Below are 18,919 nucleotides of genomic sequence, written 5' to 3' on the forward strand. Positions count from 1 at the left end.
TTGTTATCACGAAGAAACTGTTGCGTAACGTTAGCTCAATGTGCGGGTGCGTTCTCTTGGTGAAACAGCACACGCGCAGCCCTTCCCGGACGTTTTTGTTGCAGTGCAGGAAGGAATTTGTTCTTCAAAACATTTTCGTAGGATGCACCTGTTACCGTAGTGCCCTTTGGAACGCAATGGGTAAGGATTACGCCCTCGCTGTCCCAGAACATGGACACCATCATTTTTTCAGCACTGGTGGTTACCCGAAATTTTTTTGGTGGCAGTGAATCTGTGTGCTTCCATTGAGCTGACTGGCGCTTTGCTTCTGGATTGAAAAATGGCATCCGCGTCTCATCCATTGTCACAACCGACGAAATGAAAGTCCCATTCGTGCTGTCGTTGCGCGTCAACATTGCTTGGCAACATGCCACACGGGCAGCCATGTGGTCGTCCGTCAGCATTCGTGGCACCCACCTGGATGACACTTTTCGCATTTTCAGGTCGTCATGCAGGATTGTGTGCACAGAACCAACAGAAATGCCAACTCTGGAGGCGATATGTTCAACAGTCATTCGGCGATCCCCCAAAACAATTCTCTCCACTTTCTCGATCGCGTCGTCAGACCGGCTTGTGCGAGCCCGAGGTTGTTTCGGTTTGTTGTCACACGATGTTCTGCCTTCATTAAACTGTCGCACCCACGAACGCACTTTCGACACATCCATAACTCCATCACCACATGTCTCCTTCAACTGTCGATGCATTTCAATTGGTTTCATACCACGCAAATTCAGAAAACGAATGATTGCACGCTGTTCAAGTAAGGAAAACGTCGCCATTTTAAGTATTTAAAACAGTTCTCATTCTCGCTGCTGGCGGTAAAATTCCATCTGCCGTACGGTGCTGCCATCTCTGGGACGTATTGACAATGAATGCGGCCTCATTTTAAAACAATGTGCATGTTTCTATCTGTTTCCAATCCGGAGAAAAAAAATCGGAGGCCTTAGAACTTGAATGCACCTCGTATAGGGTCCAGTTACATTAATGTGACCATCGACTGCGTTTGAGGGCAACATTCTACAACCAGTCACAGACAGCAGATCGCAGCACTACCAGTGGAGGGTATTGAGAGCTAGCTTCTCAGGATGGGGCAGGATAAAGTTATGATTGTGGATGGCTGGTTCAAATGGCTCTGAGCACTATGGGGCTTAACATCTGGGGTCATCAGTCCCCTAGAACTTAGAACTAAAATCTAACCAACCTGAGGACATCACACACTTCCATGCCCGAAGCAGGATTCGAACCTGCGAATGTAGTGGTCGCGCGGTTTCAGGCTGAAGCGCCTAGAACCGCTTGACCACATCGGCCGGCAGCTGAAAGCCTGAATTAGAAAATTACAAATGTCCCTAAAACAAACATCACAAACTAAAGAATCAGGACAAGTAGTTCTCCGCAAGTGTTCCAAGGGTCGCCCTGGGAAGGTTACTCAAACGTAAGGTAAGGTGAGACAGGCAGTCAGGAGTTGTACTCACGTAACGGGATGGCAACTCAAACTAGAGGCAGCTTAAGCGCCGACCGACCAACTAACAAATCCGCCTAACGTCCGATCACTTGTACAACAATGGAATATTTTTATGTCAAGGGCGAAGGCACAGACAACACTACGTCTTCAAAAACACCCATTGCCGATGGACACACTAGAACCAAGGTAGACCCCCCCAACGCCCCCCCCCCCCCAAAAAAAAATTATGGACAGTACAATACAAGAGGCTGACGAACTACACACTGTGTCGGACAGCTTCAACACGACAACGAAAGGTACACTGCCATAAAACCTCCAGGGCAGGTAACTGGGGCATTAGCGGCCACAAGGCGCAAAATACTGCTGGTTGCACTTCACTAAAAAGAATAATAGTAAACTCAATGATGAATAGCAAATTTCACCGCCTACAAACACTTCACTCGTTGCCGCCAGGCTCAGCAGCCCTGGGAGCAACAACCTGCTGACCAACGGCGAGATATCAGAATAGTCGAGCAGTTCATTCTTCACTCAACGTAAACGTCCAGGGTACGGCGTCGTCGCTCTCGCAGCTACCCCTCCTCGATCCGGCAGTGGCAGCACGGCGCCAGCGGCCCCAGCTTGCCCTCACGCTGCACGGACCTGCCCGCTGCTGCACCCCCAACCGACCTGATATCCGTGCGCAACTCCCACTACCAAATCCAGTATGCAGTGTACAGGTGCTGACAGATTGAGTACGGGAGTCCTTTATTTTCAGTAGAAGAAAATGGAATTTTTTTTTTTAAATGCGTGAGCTATGGATGGCAATGGATCTTCACAAAGCCGTGCGCGGGCCCTGGGTTGGCGACACATCAGATTTTTCCAGTATGTGCCGCTATCCCACGGCTTGTTCACGTGCTCGACGAACAAACAACCTGTCTGCTGACGGGGTGACGCTTAGGGAAGCGTTGCTTGCCTGGGCAGAGCTCCTACAGCAGCCAATCAGAAAGGTCCAGGAGATCACGCGTGAGCGCCCACCGCGCCGAGCTGCGCGAAAGAGGCGTTTGGATCGCCCTTTTTTGCTGACAGGCCCCCGACGAGATCAGACGCATTGGCCGGTTGCCTCCGTGCAATTTTCGTGCCCCGGCTCAATCTGTTTCCGCCTTAGGGCCGCTAAACTCAAATAATGTACCCCTGCTAGGTCAGTCAGTAAATGTTTTCTCAATAAACGGGAGGCAGTTTGACGACCTGAGTTGAAAAATTAACACTTGTTCTTTTTCAGACCCCACTTGCACCTCAGCCACATCCTGACATGCACAGCAGGCAGCATTAAAATAACTGCTCAATCAAAACCACAAGATACACATGGATCTGGGAAAAGAATTCCACCAACAGCTCATAATACTAAAACCAGTCACTGTGAAACAATGCGGACGAATTAAGTCGGCACAAACACAGAGAAGCCTGAAGCGGTCGGAAGACCAAATGCGCGTCGTCCGCTGCGACGAGCGACCGAACGACCAACCAACGGTCGTCTCCACTCAAGTCAGGCACGGGAAAGATCCCAGTATAAACCGTCCACTGACAACTACACTATTGGCCATTAAAATTGCTACACCAAGAAGAAATGCAGATGATAAACGGGTATTCATTGGACAAATATACTAGAACTGACATGTGATTACATTTTCACTCAATTTGGGTGCATAGATCCTGATAATTCAGTACCCAGAACAACCACCCCTCGCCGTAATAACGGCCTTGATACGCTTGGGCATTGAGTCAAACAGAGCTTGGATGGTGTGTACAGGTACAGCTGCCCATGCAGCTTCAACACGATACCCCAGTTCATCAAGAACAGTGACTGGCATATTGTGACGAGTCCGTTGCTCGGCCAACATCGACCAGACGTTTTCAATTGGTGAGAGACCTGGAGAATGTGCTGGCCAGGGCAGCAGTCGTTCTGTATAGAGAAAGGCCCGTACAGGACCTAGAACATGCGGTCGTGCATTAGCCTGCTGAAATGTAGGGTTTCGCAGGGATCGAAAAAAATGGTTCAAATGGCTCTGAGCACTATGGGACTCAACATCTTAGGTCATAAGTCCCCTAGAACTTAGAACTACTTAAACCGAACTAACCTAAGGACATTACACACACCCATGCCCGAGGCAGGATTCGAACCTGCGACCGTAGCAGTCCCGCGGTTCCAGACTGCAGCGCCAGAACCGCTAGACCACCGCGGCCGGCTCGCAGGGATCGAATGAAGGGTAAAGCCACGGGTCGTAACACATCTAAAATGTAACGTCCACTGTTGAAAGTGCCGCCAATGCGAACAAGAGGAGACCGAGACGTGTAACCAATGGCACCCCATGCCATCACGCCGGGTGATACGCCAGTATGGCGATAACGAATACACGCTTCCAATGTGCGTTCACCGCGATGTCGCCTAACACGGAAGCGACCATCATGATGCTGTAAACAGAACCTGTATACATCCGAAAAAATGACGTTTTACATTCGTGCTCCCAGGTTCGTCGTTGAGTACACCATTGCAGGCGCTCCTGTCTGTGATGCAGCGTCAAGGGTAACCGCAGCCATGGTCTCCGAGGTGATAGTCCATGCTGCTGCAAACGTCGTCGAACTGTTCGTGCAGATGGTTGTTGTCTTGCAAACGTCCCCATCTGTTGACTCAGGGATCGAGACGTGGCTGCACGATCCGTTACAGCCATGCGGATAAGATGCCTGTCATATCGACTGCTTGTGATACGAGGACGTTAGGATCCATTACGGCGTTCCATATTATCCTCCTGAACCTACCGATTCAATATTCTGCTAACAGTCATTGGATCTCGACCAACGCGAGCAGCAATGTCACGATACGATAAACCGCAATCGCGATAGGCTACAGTCCGACCGTTATCAAAGTCGGAAACGTGAGGGTACGCGTTTCTGCTCCTCACACGAGGCATCACAACAACGTTTCAACAGGCAACGCCGATCAACTGCTGTTTGTGTATGAGAAATCGGTTGGGAACCTTCCTCATGTCGGCACGTTGTAGGTGTCGACACCGGCGCCAACCTTGTGTGAATGCTCTGAATAGGTAATCATTTGCATATCATAGCATCTTCTTCCTGTCGGTTAAATTTCGCGTCTTTAGCACGTCATCTTCGTGGTGTAGCAATTTTAATGGCCAGTAGTGTAATTGCCATGAGGTCACTTCGACGGGCGGACACACACACACACACACACACACACACAAACAAACAAGAGAAAGTTGCGCTACTCGAATACCGCGGTCCATTCACAACTAAAACTCGATGATGTGGTCCTTGACGTGGTCGTGCACTCTCGCGACCAGATCCTTCCGTCGGGCAGTGCACGTGTGTCGCCAGCAGTTGGGCGATTACTCGCTGTCCGGCCCTCACTGCTGCTCCGTCCCAACTCAACTAGCTCGACACACGACGACCCGGAATTACTAGAGGCCCCTCCAAAGGTGGTACCTCAGTACGCGCTATCGATAAGCGCTGCTGCTGCCACTCACGGACAGACAAGGCGAGCAAATGTAGTGGCGCCAGTGAACACACTAAGAAAACGAGACGCCACTGTCACTATTACAAGACGCCAAGCTATGAACGGCATGAACGCGAGCCGTACACGGATCAGGTATACAAGAGATGTCGTGAAGGGACGAGGAAAAAAAGTGCAGTCGTTGTCGCAATGCGAAAACGGAGCGCTCATCTTCGAAACGACTAAGTCTGTAAACTGTTGGCGTGCCATCGTGGTTAAAGTATACCGTCCATGGCAAAACAGCGCTATCTGAAACCAGCGCTGGGGTAACTGCTGTGAACCACTGGCCATAGATGACAGCGTTGAATGGCGATGTGTACGGGCGAAGAGATGTGCAATTACTGAGCATCTGAACGCCCAGATGAACCAAGGTGTTACCAACAGCGTCTCCTCAACGATATCTCAGCGAACGTTGCTGCGGATGGGTCCCCACAAGAGGTGTCTAGACCCGTGCTGACTGTTGTTCATTGGCGACGGAGGCTGGAATTTGCACGCCAGTCAGAACACTAGACAACTGATTGGTGATAGGTGGCTGAGGCGTGTGTGGCTCGTGTTCGTGCCATATCTCATTTGACATCCTGTTTTTACGTTACTACCACCACGTTATGTTAATTTCAATTACTGGAGTCACTGAGTTGCCACCTTGCCTCCGCTTGAGCAGCAGCAGCGGCACTTGCACATATAAGGCCTGGCGTATTATCTTTGCTGACTGCTATTACTTCCCGGTTGTCGTCTTTCGAGTGAGATGGGATCTGCCAGTGTGTTGGGAGGCACTAGCAGTGCAGTTTGGACCTGGCAGTGTTTGATTTAGGACGCGGCAGAAGTTCAGTCGGGGCGCGGCTCCAGTCAGGTCTGGACAGCCATGACTCGATCGACGGTTGCCGAAACATATCACTTGAGCGCGGACGATCTTGGTTGGTCGTCGGTCGGTCGTCTTGTCGGACGACGTGTGTGTTGGCCGGCGATCGCTTATGGGTTGCCTGCGTGTGCCAACTCGTGATTCGTCCTTGTTATTGCACAGTCGCTTCCGTTAGTATTGTCTAGTCCTTCGTGCAAGTGTTCGTGAAACTGTGTCTAGTTTGTGATGTCGACTGCACAGTTATTTTAGTGCTGTCTCCATGCTGACGTGTGGCAGTCGGTCGGTTGGTGTGGATCAGCCAGGTACAGTGGACCGGGCCCGCTGGCAGTCGCTACGCAGTATCAGAGTGTGTGGGAGCTGTTCCGATTGTTACGAGGATCGTGGCTCACCGATCCAGGCCATCAAGGTTGCGTCGTGATTTAATTACCGAAGCCAGTCTGTTCACGTTGTGCTGTTGGTTATCTTGGTTGGCTGTTGGGGGTATTCCCATGAGCAACAGCGAGTGTTCGAGTTGCCGAAAGTTTGGCCACCATCCGGTGGAGTTTAACTGTAATTTGGTTATTTGAAGTCCAAGTGCACCAGCGGAATTTTCTGTCTTGTGGCCGTTAGCGTTCCGGTTACGTGCCCTGGTCGCTGACGTAAAATTCAGGCAGTGTCCTTTCCTCGCCGTGTTGTCGGTGTCCAACACGTGTGTGTAGTTTAGACAGCTTATGCATTTTTGGTTGTGGGCGGCTACGCCTTTTACGTTTTGGCATTGGGGTTCCTTGTGTACTGGTCGGGTGGAAAGCAAGTCGTCTTGTCGGTGGATCCTTTGACTGTCTCGCGGTTGGATTGCCGGTGGATCGGATATAGTTGGGCCGACTATCTGTCTCCCCTAAGCGAACGTTAATATTTCAAGTGCAGACCGACTCCCGGAAAATTCTGAGCGCCGATGGCTGTACTGCCTTTTCTTATTGGTGTTTGAGTGTGTATTTTAATTGGTCGCAGCCGATGATTTGAATTTGTATGGTTTTAGTTGGATTTTAAATAATGGGCCTTCAGCCGTTTTAAAAATTAAAGAGGTTGTGTCCTTAAGCCATAAGATTGTGTGAATATTCATTTGATAGTTAAGCTCGGAAATTTGCGCTTTAATGTTTGGGCAACTAAGTAAAGTTTGAGTGTAACTGACAGCCGCTCATTTTTGGCCCCTTTCCACAATTCCAACTACCTTTTCTGTCCTGCTGATTTAACCAAGCCACGTTTTCAGATGAATCATGTTTTATGATCCATCAGACAGGCGGCCGTGGAATTCACAGCCCTTGAACAATCGTCGGAAGGATCCAGGCCAGAGTAGTGAGCGTTATGGCCTGGGGAATGTTTTCCTGGCATTCCCTGGGCGATCTCGTCATTCTGGAAGGCGCAACGGATCAACACAAGTACGCATCTATCCTTGGGGATCATGTCCACCCCAACGCGCAGTTTGTTTTTCCTCGACGCTACAGCATCTACCACCAGGACAAAGCAACGTGTTACACAGCTCACAGTGGCTGCAAGAGCGCCAAGATGAGTTTACCCTACTCCGCTGGCCACTAAATCCCCCAGGTTCAATCCCAGTCGAGAATTTGCGGGGTCATCTCGATCGGGATGTGTGCGCCGCTTTTCCTCAACCGAGAAACTTAGTTTGGCTGGCCGCGGCAGTGAAGTCGGCAAGGCTCCGCATCCCTGTCGGTACCTCCCAGAACCTCACTGCATCTCTCCCTGCTTGACTGCTACGGTCGCAGGTTCGAATCCTGCCTCGGGCATGGATGTTGTGATGTCCTTAGGTTAGTTCGGTTTAAGTAGTTCTAAGTTCTAGGGGACTGATGACCTCAGATATTAAGTCCCATAGTGCTCGGAGCCTCTCCCTTCACGCCCCGCAGCGGTCCGCGCTGCAAAAGATGGTTATCCATGCTACTGACAGTTGGTTCATTAATGTGACTGGACAGGGTATTTGTGTTCTTCGCACTTGTTCTCGGCTTGTTAAGACATCGCCAGGAAGCAACTGACTAGAATCCGTAACAGACAATGGTGTGTTAATTTTGTGCTAATATTACACGAGGAACGCCAAGTTCTGCACCCATCACTCTTCCCAAGCAACAGAAAGGATAAATTTCTGTGTTAAATTACAATTTACTAGCTGGATTTTATCATATGCAGTACATAGCGAAAACACACAATATTAAAATATACAAGCTATACGAAAGTGATTGAAACCCCCGCTAAACCCGCTGGGCAGAACAAGTGATTAGGATTGTGGAAAGGGCCAGATAAGGTGGCGGTCAGTTTCACTTCAAAATTGTAGTTTATTGTAATTTAATAACACATTTAAACTAAAACGACACATAGCCGTACCTTTACAACTACGAGTTTCAAAATTCAATTCTTTCACGACTGAAGCCCTCCAAACAAGGAATCTTCAAAATCAACAAGATAAATTTCAAGTAGACACGCAGTTAAAATTTCAAATAAAATAATTTATATATATACATCACAGCTAGGCTGAAAGCCTCAAGGCAAAAGTGGATAGAACAAACATATACAAGGTGCAATACAAACGGCTGAAGGCCACAATCAAATTTCAAAATTTTAAAATACACTCCTGGAAATTAAAATAAGAACACCGTGAATTCATTGTCCCAGGAAGGGGAAACTTTATTGACACATTCCTGGGGTCAGATACATCACATGATCACACTGACAGAACCACAGGCACATAGACACAGGCAAAAGAGCATGCACAATGTCGGCACTAGTACAGTGTATATCCACCTTTCGCAGCAATGCAGGCTGCTATTCTCCCATGGAGACGATCGTAGAGATGCTGGATGTAGTCCTGTGGAACGGCTTGCCATGCCATTTCCACCTGGCACCTCAGTTGGACCAGCGTTCGTGCTGGACGTGCAGACCGCGTGAGACGACGCTTCATCCAGTCCCAAACATGCTCAATGGGGGACAGATCCGGAGATCTTGCTGGCCAGGGTAGTTGACTTACACCTTCTAGAGCACGTTGGGTGGCACGGGATACATGCGGACGTGCATTGTCCTGTTGGAACAGCAAGTTCCCTTGCCGGTCTAGGAATGGTAGAACGATGGGTTCGATGACGGTTTGGATGTACCGTGCACTATTCAGTGTCCCCTCGACGATCACCAGTGGTGTACGGCCAGTGTAGGAGATCGCTCCCCACACCATGATGCCGGGTGTTGGCCCTGTGTGCCTCGGTCGTATGCAGTCCTGATTGTGGCGCTCACCTGCACGGCGCCAAACACGCATACGACCATCATTGGCACCAAGGCAGAAGCGACTCTCATCGCTGAAGACGACACGTCTGCATTCGTCCCTCCATTCACGCCTGTCGCGACACCACTGGAGGCGGGCTGCACGATGTTGGGGCGTGAGCGGAAGACGGCCTAACGGTGTGCGGGACCGTAGCCCAGCTTCATGGAGACGGTTGCGAATGGTCCTCGCCGATACCCCAGGAGCAACAGTGTCCCTAATTTGCTGGGAAGTGGCGGTGCGGTCCCCTACGGCACTGCGTAGGATCCTACGGTCTTGGCGTGCATCCGTGCGTCGCTGCGGTCCGGTTCCAGGTCGACGGGCACGTGCACCTTCCGCCGACCACTGGCGACAACATCGATGTACTGTGGAGACCTCACGCCCCACGTGTTGAGCAACTCGGCGGTACGTCCACCCGGCCTCCCGCATGCCCACTATACGCCCTCGCTCAAAGTCCGTCAACTGCACATACGGTTCACGTCCACGCTGTCGCGGCATGCTACCAGTGTTAAAGACTGCGATGAAGCTCCGTATGCCACGGTAAACTGGCTGACACTGACGGCGGCGGTGCACAAATGCTGCGCAGCTAGCGCCATTCGACGGCCAACACCGCGGTTCCTGGTGTGTCCGCTGTGCCGTGCGTGTGATCATTGCTTGTACAGCCCTCTCGCAGTGTCCGGAGGAAGTATGGTGGGTCTGACACACCGGTGTCAATGTGTTCTTTTTTTCCATTTCCAGGAGTGTATATTACCATACTCTTTTAAGGCAGAAGACCGCAATGTTTTCCCTTAAGGGTATATTTTGAGAATGAGGCTTTAAGCGGCTGAAGGCCCACAGTTTCAGCCACAATGCAGAAAATTCCGCTGGTACACCTGAATTTGAAATAAGGTAATACAGTTAAATCCACCCAAAAAAAAAAAAAAAACCACTGCCTGAATTTACGTCAGTGGCCAGGGCAGATAACCAGAACACTAACGGCCACAGGGCAGAAAATACCGCTGGTGTACTTCAATTGTAGTGAACCAATATAGGTAATTCCATGTCACGGCGGCTCGATTTCACCACTACAAACAGTGTTCCTCACAGGAGAAGCTCCCCAACAGTGAACCACCGAAACGAACGACACAACATGAAGGGACGTGTCTTGGATACTTAAGACTCCACTCAACCATGACGTCCTGGGTCTGTGAGCCACGAAGCTCGTAGCGGTCGGACAGCTCCACACACCGTGCAGGGAGCGCCACCGGACCCAGCCGACTGCGCCGCACGGAGATATCCTCCCTGGTCCGCAGCAACCATGGAGGTAAGAATAGAGGGAGACGCCGTGACGTCACAGCTGTGAAGCTATGTGAAGCCGAGGGTAGCCATCTCAATCCGACCAAAACATTGCTGCTGTAAGCTTGTGTGCATAGGCTTGTCGATCGCTTTTGGAAGGATTTTGCGCTATTATGGTGATTTGTGTGGTGCTCGAATGTACGAATCGTTCTGATTGTGATGCGAAATCGAAGGGAATAACATTTCATGTGTAAGTTGTCTCGTTAAGTGTGATTTTACAACTTCATTGTGAATGAACGTGTGCTACATCGGTACTTGTACTATAGCGTGTTTTTCTCCTGTATGATTTTAGATTTCCTAAAAATGAAAGTCGGAAAGCTCTGTGGGAGAATGCCGTGAGGAGGAAGAATTGGCGTGCGTCTAAATGGAGCACTATATGTTCTCAGCATTTCCGAGAAGAGGGCATAGATCGAACTTCCCTTTCAACAGTAAGGCTCCGAGAAAATGCTGTACCATCAGTTTTCCCTACACGCCCAAAACATTTGCAAAAGGTATGTTAATTCAAAGAATTAAATTCTTAGTTTTCAAGTTCACGTTTCAGTATAATACGTACGTATCGTCGATAATCGAAGTGTTGAGTAACTCACTTTGTTTTCATCATGTACCAAATTAAAAGCTAACACTACATTAACTGGCGTAAAGTATAGGCCTAAACAGGACACTGTGTAGATTTGCCATTCTATGTACCGTATTTCAGTAAATATTGGTGGTAGTGAACAGTGTTTCCCAGTAGTGTAACGTAACTGAAATGTCCCAGTACGTATTACAAACAAGATGTATGTTTGGGGCTTTGGAGGGAGGGTTTAGCTAACTTAGTTTTCAGTTTCTATTATTTAGTTTGTGATACACGTTTATTACTGAATTAACAAAATTGTATCGTTTACATTGAAGGCTAGCTATTCGTAATATTACATTAAAAACTATTTTTAATCAGAAGAAACGTGGAATTTCGCCTTTACGAGATTTTATTTTAGACAAAAATTTTGAAATAACCAATCTGATGACGTTACATGCGTATATGGTGCAATTAGCGACTGTAAGACACGCAGCGCTATAGCACACTGGCAATGTTTTGGTCAGAGTGTCATGGCAGCGAGCCACGCCCCCATGGCTTCAAAACGTAGTACAGTTGGGATACGTAGCGCCATCTCCCCTTGTTCTTACCTCCATGGCACCAACTGACTGACTACCCTCAGAATGCCGACAACATCTAAAACGGTAGTCAGTGGAAATAACGCCAACCACACACACAAGCTGACAAACGCTTGTACGAAGACATGAACGATACCCAACAGTAACTAAGCACGCACGAAGACAAATCAGGAGTCGATGGACACACACACACAGCCGACTCATGAACGATCGGAGCTAAAGCGCGACGTCCGGTAGGACCACGGATCGACGACGCACCCAGACCGTGGCCCGGCTCAAGTGATGCGTGGCGGCAATGGTCGGGCGAGCCATGTCTACGCAGACCTCACAGCTCCAACCCGACTACACTAGTGCCGTATTGCAACTCCCTGACTGGCAGGTCCGGACTGCGCTCCAGACGCGTTCCAACTGGCTGGCAGACTTGAACTCGCGACCCGAACTCCCTTACGACAGACAACGACCAGGAAGTACTAGCAGTCGAGCAAAGATACTACGAGAGGGGATATATCGATACGCGCTGCTAACGCCGCTCACGGTGAGCCAAAGCAGCAACTCATTGACAGAAGTAATTTAAATTAACGTAGTGAGGTGAAAGTACGTTAAAAAGGGTGTAAAATGCATGATGGCGGGAACACGAGCCACACACGGCTCAGACAGTGTATTTGCGTTCTTCGCACTTGTTCTCGGCTTGTTGAGACATACCCAGGAAGCAGCTGGCTAGAATCCGTAACACACGATGGTGTGTAGAAAATCAGACATTAGGACCAAACATGCTATCAACACTATTTTTGTGCTAATATTAGACTAGAAAAGTCAAATCCTGCGTCCATCACTCTTCTCATGCAACAAAAAGGGTAAATTACTGTGTTAAATTACAATTTACAAGCTGGATTTTATCATATACACTACATAGCGAAAACACACAATATTAAAATATAGAAGCTATACGAAAGTGATACTAACGGCTTTAAGTTAGATGTAACGAAAATCATAATACAAGGTTGTGGAGATGAATGTAATCTTTGCGATTGAGGTCAGACTTGTGTGGCTCATTGACTGCATTGCATAAAATTTGAGAGTGGGAGTCTGCTCAATTTTAGCCGATCGCTTAAAACCACGTGGAGTCTTGTGCTAAATGCTTAATCACGAAAAGTATATACCACTTTCGGTTTCCTGTCGGTTCATGAATAGTCTTGTCAGCTGGATTGCATTCCTTACACCTCAACATTCTCACGAGCACTCACTTTGCCAGCAATATCGTTGTTGGAAGACCAGTAGCCACAACAAAAAGTAAATTTTACTTTATATACAGACTGAATGTGTCCAGGACTTCAGAATCGTCATAAGACGTAAAATGTACCGAACTGTAGCCGCGCATCGTTCTCGGAGGTTCTTCAGATGGTTCTTTTAACAAGACGCCTTGGACGTCTTCCGATTGTGTTACGCCATTCAAAAAAAAATTCTCGTGAAGATCGTAATCAGCAGTGGGATCCAAAACTGAGGTGAAAACATTGAGTATGCCTCGAGCTAACAATTTGTAGACAAAAACTACACTTAGAAGGTGAAAAGCGACGCCAACAGTGACAGCGACCTCAGTGACACTGAAGCGGATGAAGATGAAGATGGAGATGTAACAGTAAACAAGAAGTATAGAATTATAAATCAGACATAACATGTCGAAATGCACTGAAATATTGTACACACCAGCCAAATAAAAGCGAATACTAAAGTAAATGTAGTGTAAGGTGCTGTCAATCTAGCTAAGAAAGCGCCCAGTGATGTACATGGACATATACCTAATGTTAATGCATAAGATTAGCAATACCATTCCTCTACCACTAACTATGAACCATTTTGTTGTGACTGGAGGTCAACAGCTCGAAGAGGCCACTCCGAGGTATTTATCAGCAGTCTCAATCGGTGATGGCGCTAACAAATCTAATATACAGGGTGGTCCATTGATCATGACCGGGCCAAATATCTCACGAAATAAGCGTCAAACAAAAAAACTTCAAAGAAAGAAACTTGTCTAGCTTGAAGGGGGAAACCAGATGGTGATATGGTTCGCCTGCTAGATGGCGCTGCCATAGGTCAAACGGACATCAACTGCTTTTTTAAGATAGGAACCCCCATTTTTTATTACATATTCGGATATCACGTAAAGAAATGTGAATGTTTTAGTTGGACCACTTTTTTCGCTTTGTGACAGATGGCGCTGTAATAGTCACAAACACATGGCTCCCAATTTTAGGCGAACAGTTGGTAACAGGTAGGTTTTTTAAATTAAAATACAGGACGTAGGTACATTTGAACATTTTAATTCGGTTGTTCCAATGTGATACACGTACCTTTGTGAACTTATCATTTCTGAGAACGCATGCTGTTACAGCATGAGTACCTGTAAATACCACATTAATGCAATAAATGCTCTAAATGATGTGCGTCAATCGCAATGCATTTGGCAGTACGTGTAACGACATTCCTCTCAACAGCGAGTAGTTCGCCTTGCGTAATGTTCGCACATGCATTGACAATGCGCTGACGCATGTTGTCAGGCGTTGTCGGTGCATCACAATAGCAAATATCCTTCAACTTTCCCAACAGAAAGAAATCCGGGGACGTCAGATCCGGTGAACGTGCGGGCCATGGTATGGTGCTTCGACGACCAATCCACCTGTCATGAAATATGCTGTTCAAAACCGCTTCAACCGCACGCCAGCTATGTGCCGGACATCCATCCTGTTGGAAGTACATAGCCATTCTGTCATGAAGTGAAACATCTCGTAGTAGCATCGGTTGAACATTACGTAGGAAATCAGCATACATTGCACCATTTAGATTGCCATCGATAACATGAGGGCCAATTATCCTTCCTCCCATAATTCGGCACCATACATTAACTCCCCAAAGTTGCTGATGTTCCACTTGTCGCAGCCATCGTGGATTTCCCGTTGCCTATTAGTGCATATTATGCCGGTTTATGTTACCGCTGTTGGTGAATGACGCTTCGTTGCTAAATAGAACGCGTGCAAAAAATCTGTCATCGTCCTGTAATTTCTGCCCAGTGGCAGAACTGCACACGACGTTCAAAGTCGTCGCCATGCAATTCCTGATGAATAGATATATGGTACGGGTGCAATCGATGTTGATGTAGCATTCTCAACACCGGCGTTTTTGAGATACCCGATTCTCGCGCAATTTGTCTGCTACTGATATGCGGATTAGCCGCTACAGCAGCTAAAACACCTACTTGGGCATCATCATTTCTAGCAGGTGGTGGTTGACGTTTCACATGTGGCTGAACACTTCTTGTTTTCTTAAATAACGTAACTATCCGGCGAACGGTCCGGACACTTGGATGATGTCGTCAGGCATACCGAGCAGCATACATAGCACACGCTTGGGCATTTTGATCACAATAGCCATACATCAACACTATATCGATCTTTACCGCAATTGGTGAACGGTCCATTTTAACACGGGTAATGTATCACGAAGCAAATACCGTCCGCACTGACGGAATGTTGCGTGATACCACGTACTTACACGTTTGTGACTATTACAGCGCCATCTGTCACAAAGCGAAAAAAGTGGTCCAACTGACACAGTCATATTTCTTTACGTACTACACGAATATGTAACAAAAAATTGGGGTTCCTATTTAAATAAACGCAGTTGATATCCGTTTGACCTATGGCAGCGCCATCTAGCGGCCCAACCATAGCGCCATCTGGTTTCCCCCTTCAAGTTAGAAGAGTTTCGTTGTTTGTAGTTTATTCGTTTGATGATTATTTCGTGACATAATTGGCCCGGTCACTATCAATGGACCACCCTCTATACACAGCAGTAAGAGACCAAGAACAATCGGTATAACTGACTGGATTAACAGACTGAATTTCAAAAACAACTCGTGAAGAGTATCGTCCGACACGATATAACAGACATGCCCATATCTAACGTAACTACAATCTCCGGAAGGTTAAATGCGAGGCCAACAGTGACACTGAAGAGTATGAAGAGAAAGAGGAAGATGAGATGTAACAGTAAATAAGACGCCTAGAATTATGAATGAGACATGACATGTCGAAATGCACTGAAAAATTGTACACGCCAACCAAATCAAAGTTAAGGGTAGCGAATACTAAAGTAAATGAAGTGTAAGGTGCTGGCAATCTAGCTAAGAAAGCGCCTAGTGCTGTACATGGACTAATACCCTAGGTTAATGCACAAGATTAGCAATACCATTCCTCTACCACTAACTATGAACCATTTTGTTGTGATTGGAGGTCAACAGCTCTAAGGAGTCATTCCGAGGTATTTATCCACAGGCACAGTCAGTGATAGCACTAACAAATCTCTCCTCTATCCGTTTATCGTTTTACATTCTTCTTAAAATAACAAAATTTTATTTATACGTCAATCTCAAGTTATTTGTTATTCTAACGTAACAACAATCTCCAGAAGGTTAAATGCGAGGCCCACAGTGACAGCGACAACAGTGACACTGAAGAGTATGAAGAGAAAGAGGAAGATGAGATGTAACAGTAAATAAGACGCCTGGAATTATGAATGAGACATGACATGTCGAAATGCACTGAAAAAACCAAACGAAGAAATGTAAAAAATAACAAACGAAAACTGTAATATATACGACGTGTTTTAAAGTATCAGGTAACAGGTCTTTAAATTTGCAAAAAATAAATAGAAATGAAAATAAAATAGTGATTTACCATACAAAGTCACTCGTAATCGCAGGCTGGCAGGTGAGGGAAGTCGGGAGAGTTATACCCCACTCCATGCATGATCTCAACGGCCCTACGTGAACAGCGCCCGATAGGACAAATATTATCCTCTCGAGGGCCCAGACACGACATGTACGAGGGTAAGGAAACTGGCATCTTTGCAACAATACAAGTATCTGCAAGGGCAGTGCGACGACGTCAGTAGCAACAGGAACGCCGTAGAGATATCAGCGCCGCCACTGGTGCGTCCAAAGGAAAACAAACCACACAGGAGGGCCACCACGTCGTCTTTTCAATCGAGGAGAACGAACGTTAGCAGATGACATTCGTGATCGTCATACTAGTGCACCTGTGAATGTAAGGGATGCCGTTGGATACACAACACGATCACCTCTGGTCAGCATAGCTCGAATTAGGACCAGCAGGAGTTACATTTCTAATATGTTAAGAGCAGTGGCTGTGCCCTATCATTGAGGTCGCCCTGGCGTTATCTTCTAACAAGATAACGCGAAATCGTACGTTGCTCATGCTATCTTGACTTTCCTCGATACAGAAGCTGTTCGACTGTTGCCCTGAGCAGCACGTTCTGCAGATGTCTCATTGTAAACATCTGGTCATATGTTGCTGAGAGACTGGCACGCTGCCACATGCCTTCTACGCTGGCAACTAGGACACAGAGTTGAAGCAGCATGGAGCGAATAAACGCCCAGCCAAAGGAGAGCCATTGTTTCTGTCAGATCTGGCAACTCTGTATAATAAATCCTGCACCTTGCATACCCTCAAATCACCGACAAATTTGATCATTTAATCTTTCTACTATGCTGTACAGTGAGGTGACAAAAGGTGGTGGGATACCACCTCATATCGTCGCAGACTTCCTTTTGCCCGGTGTAATGCAGTAACTTGATGTGGCATGGTCTCGAAAAGTCGTTGGAAGTCCCCTACAGAAATACTAAGGCATATTGCCTCTATTGCCGTCCATAATTGCGAAGCTGTTGCGAGAACAGGCTCTTGTGCACGAACCGAACCTTATGGCACATAAACGTTCGAGGATGGCTAAATCATTCGCCCGAATTGATCAGACTGTTCTTCAAATCGCCAACAATACTGGCCCGGTGACATGCTGCAGTGTCATCCATAAAAATTGCATCGTTCTTTGGGAAAACGAAGTCCATAAAAGGCTGCAAATGGTCTACAAGCAGCCGAACATGACCATGTCCAGTCAGTGATCTCTTCAGTGGACCGGATGACCCATTCTATTTCATGTAAACACAGCCCAGACCATTATGGTGCATTAGTGGCAACTTGGGTACGTGGCATCGAGGGGTCTGCGTCGCACTCGAACCCTGCCATCAGCTCTTACCAATTGAAATCGGGACTCATCTGTCTAGTCCACGGTTTTCCAGTCGTTTAAGGTGCTGTAAGCTAAGGCGTCGTTCGTCTTTTGCCACTGCCAATTAACACCAAATTTCGCCGCATTATCCTAACGGACACTTTCGTCGTACGCCGCACATTGATTTCTGCTGATATTTCACGCAGCATTGCTTGTCTGTTAGGACTGACAACGATACGCAAGCGCCGCTGCTCTAGGTCGTTAAGTGAAGGCCGTCGGCCAATGCGTTGTGTGTGGTGAGAGGTAATGCCTGCAATTTGGTATTTTCACCACACTGTTGACATTGTGGTTTTCGGAATATTGAATTCCCTAACGATTTCCAAAATGGAATGTCCAATGCGACCAGCCCAAATTACCGTGCCGCGTTCTAAGTCTGTTAAATCCCGTCATGTGGTCGCAATCACTTCAGAAACCTTTTCACAGGAATCTTCCTCCCGAAAAGGTCATGAAGGGCCAAAGGTACCGACCGGCCGCCCTGTCATCCTCAACCCACAGGCGTCACTGGATCCGCATATGGAGGGGCATGTGGTCAGCACACCGCTCTCCCGGCCGTATGTCAGTTTCCGAGACCGCAGCCGCTACTTCTCAATCAAGTAGCTCCTCAGTTTGCCTCACAAGGGCTCAGTGAACCCCGCTTGCCAACAGCGCTCGGCAGATCGGACGGTCACCCATCCAAGTGCTAGCCCAGCCCGACAGCGCTTAACTTCGGTGATATGACGGGAACCGGTGTTACCACTGCGGCAAGGCCGTTGGCTCATATGAATCACCTGAGTATAAATTCACTGCCCTTTTATACCTTGTGTTCGCGATACTACAGCCATCTGTTCAAAATGGCTCTGAGCACTATGAGACTCAACATCTGTGGTCATAAGTCCCCTAGAACTTAGAACTACTTAACTCTAACTAACCTAAGGACATCACACACATCCATGCACGAGGCAGGATTCGAACCTGCGACCGAAGCGGGCACGCGGTTCCAGACTGAAGCGCCTTTAACCGCACGGCCACACCGGCCGGCACAGCCATCTGTATATGGCATATCGCTATCTCATTATTTTCGTCAGCTGAGTGTATATGCACAATAAGACGATGATTTTTTAC

General features: G+C 47.6%; 1 pseudogene; it reads right to left on the bottom strand.

Annotated features, from left to right (window-relative positions):
• Positions 1-18,454: 18,454 nt before the first annotated feature.
• On the bottom strand, positions 18,455-18,572 carry LOC126177512 (5S ribosomal RNA; annotated as a pseudogene).
• Positions 18,573-18,919: the final 347 nt, after the last annotated feature.

This window comes from Schistocerca cancellata, chromosome 3, assembly GCF_023864275.1.
Source record: "Schistocerca cancellata isolate TAMUIC-IGC-003103 chromosome 3, iqSchCanc2.1, whole genome shotgun sequence".
Lineage (NCBI taxonomy): Eukaryota > Metazoa > Arthropoda > Insecta > Orthoptera > Acrididae > Schistocerca > Schistocerca cancellata.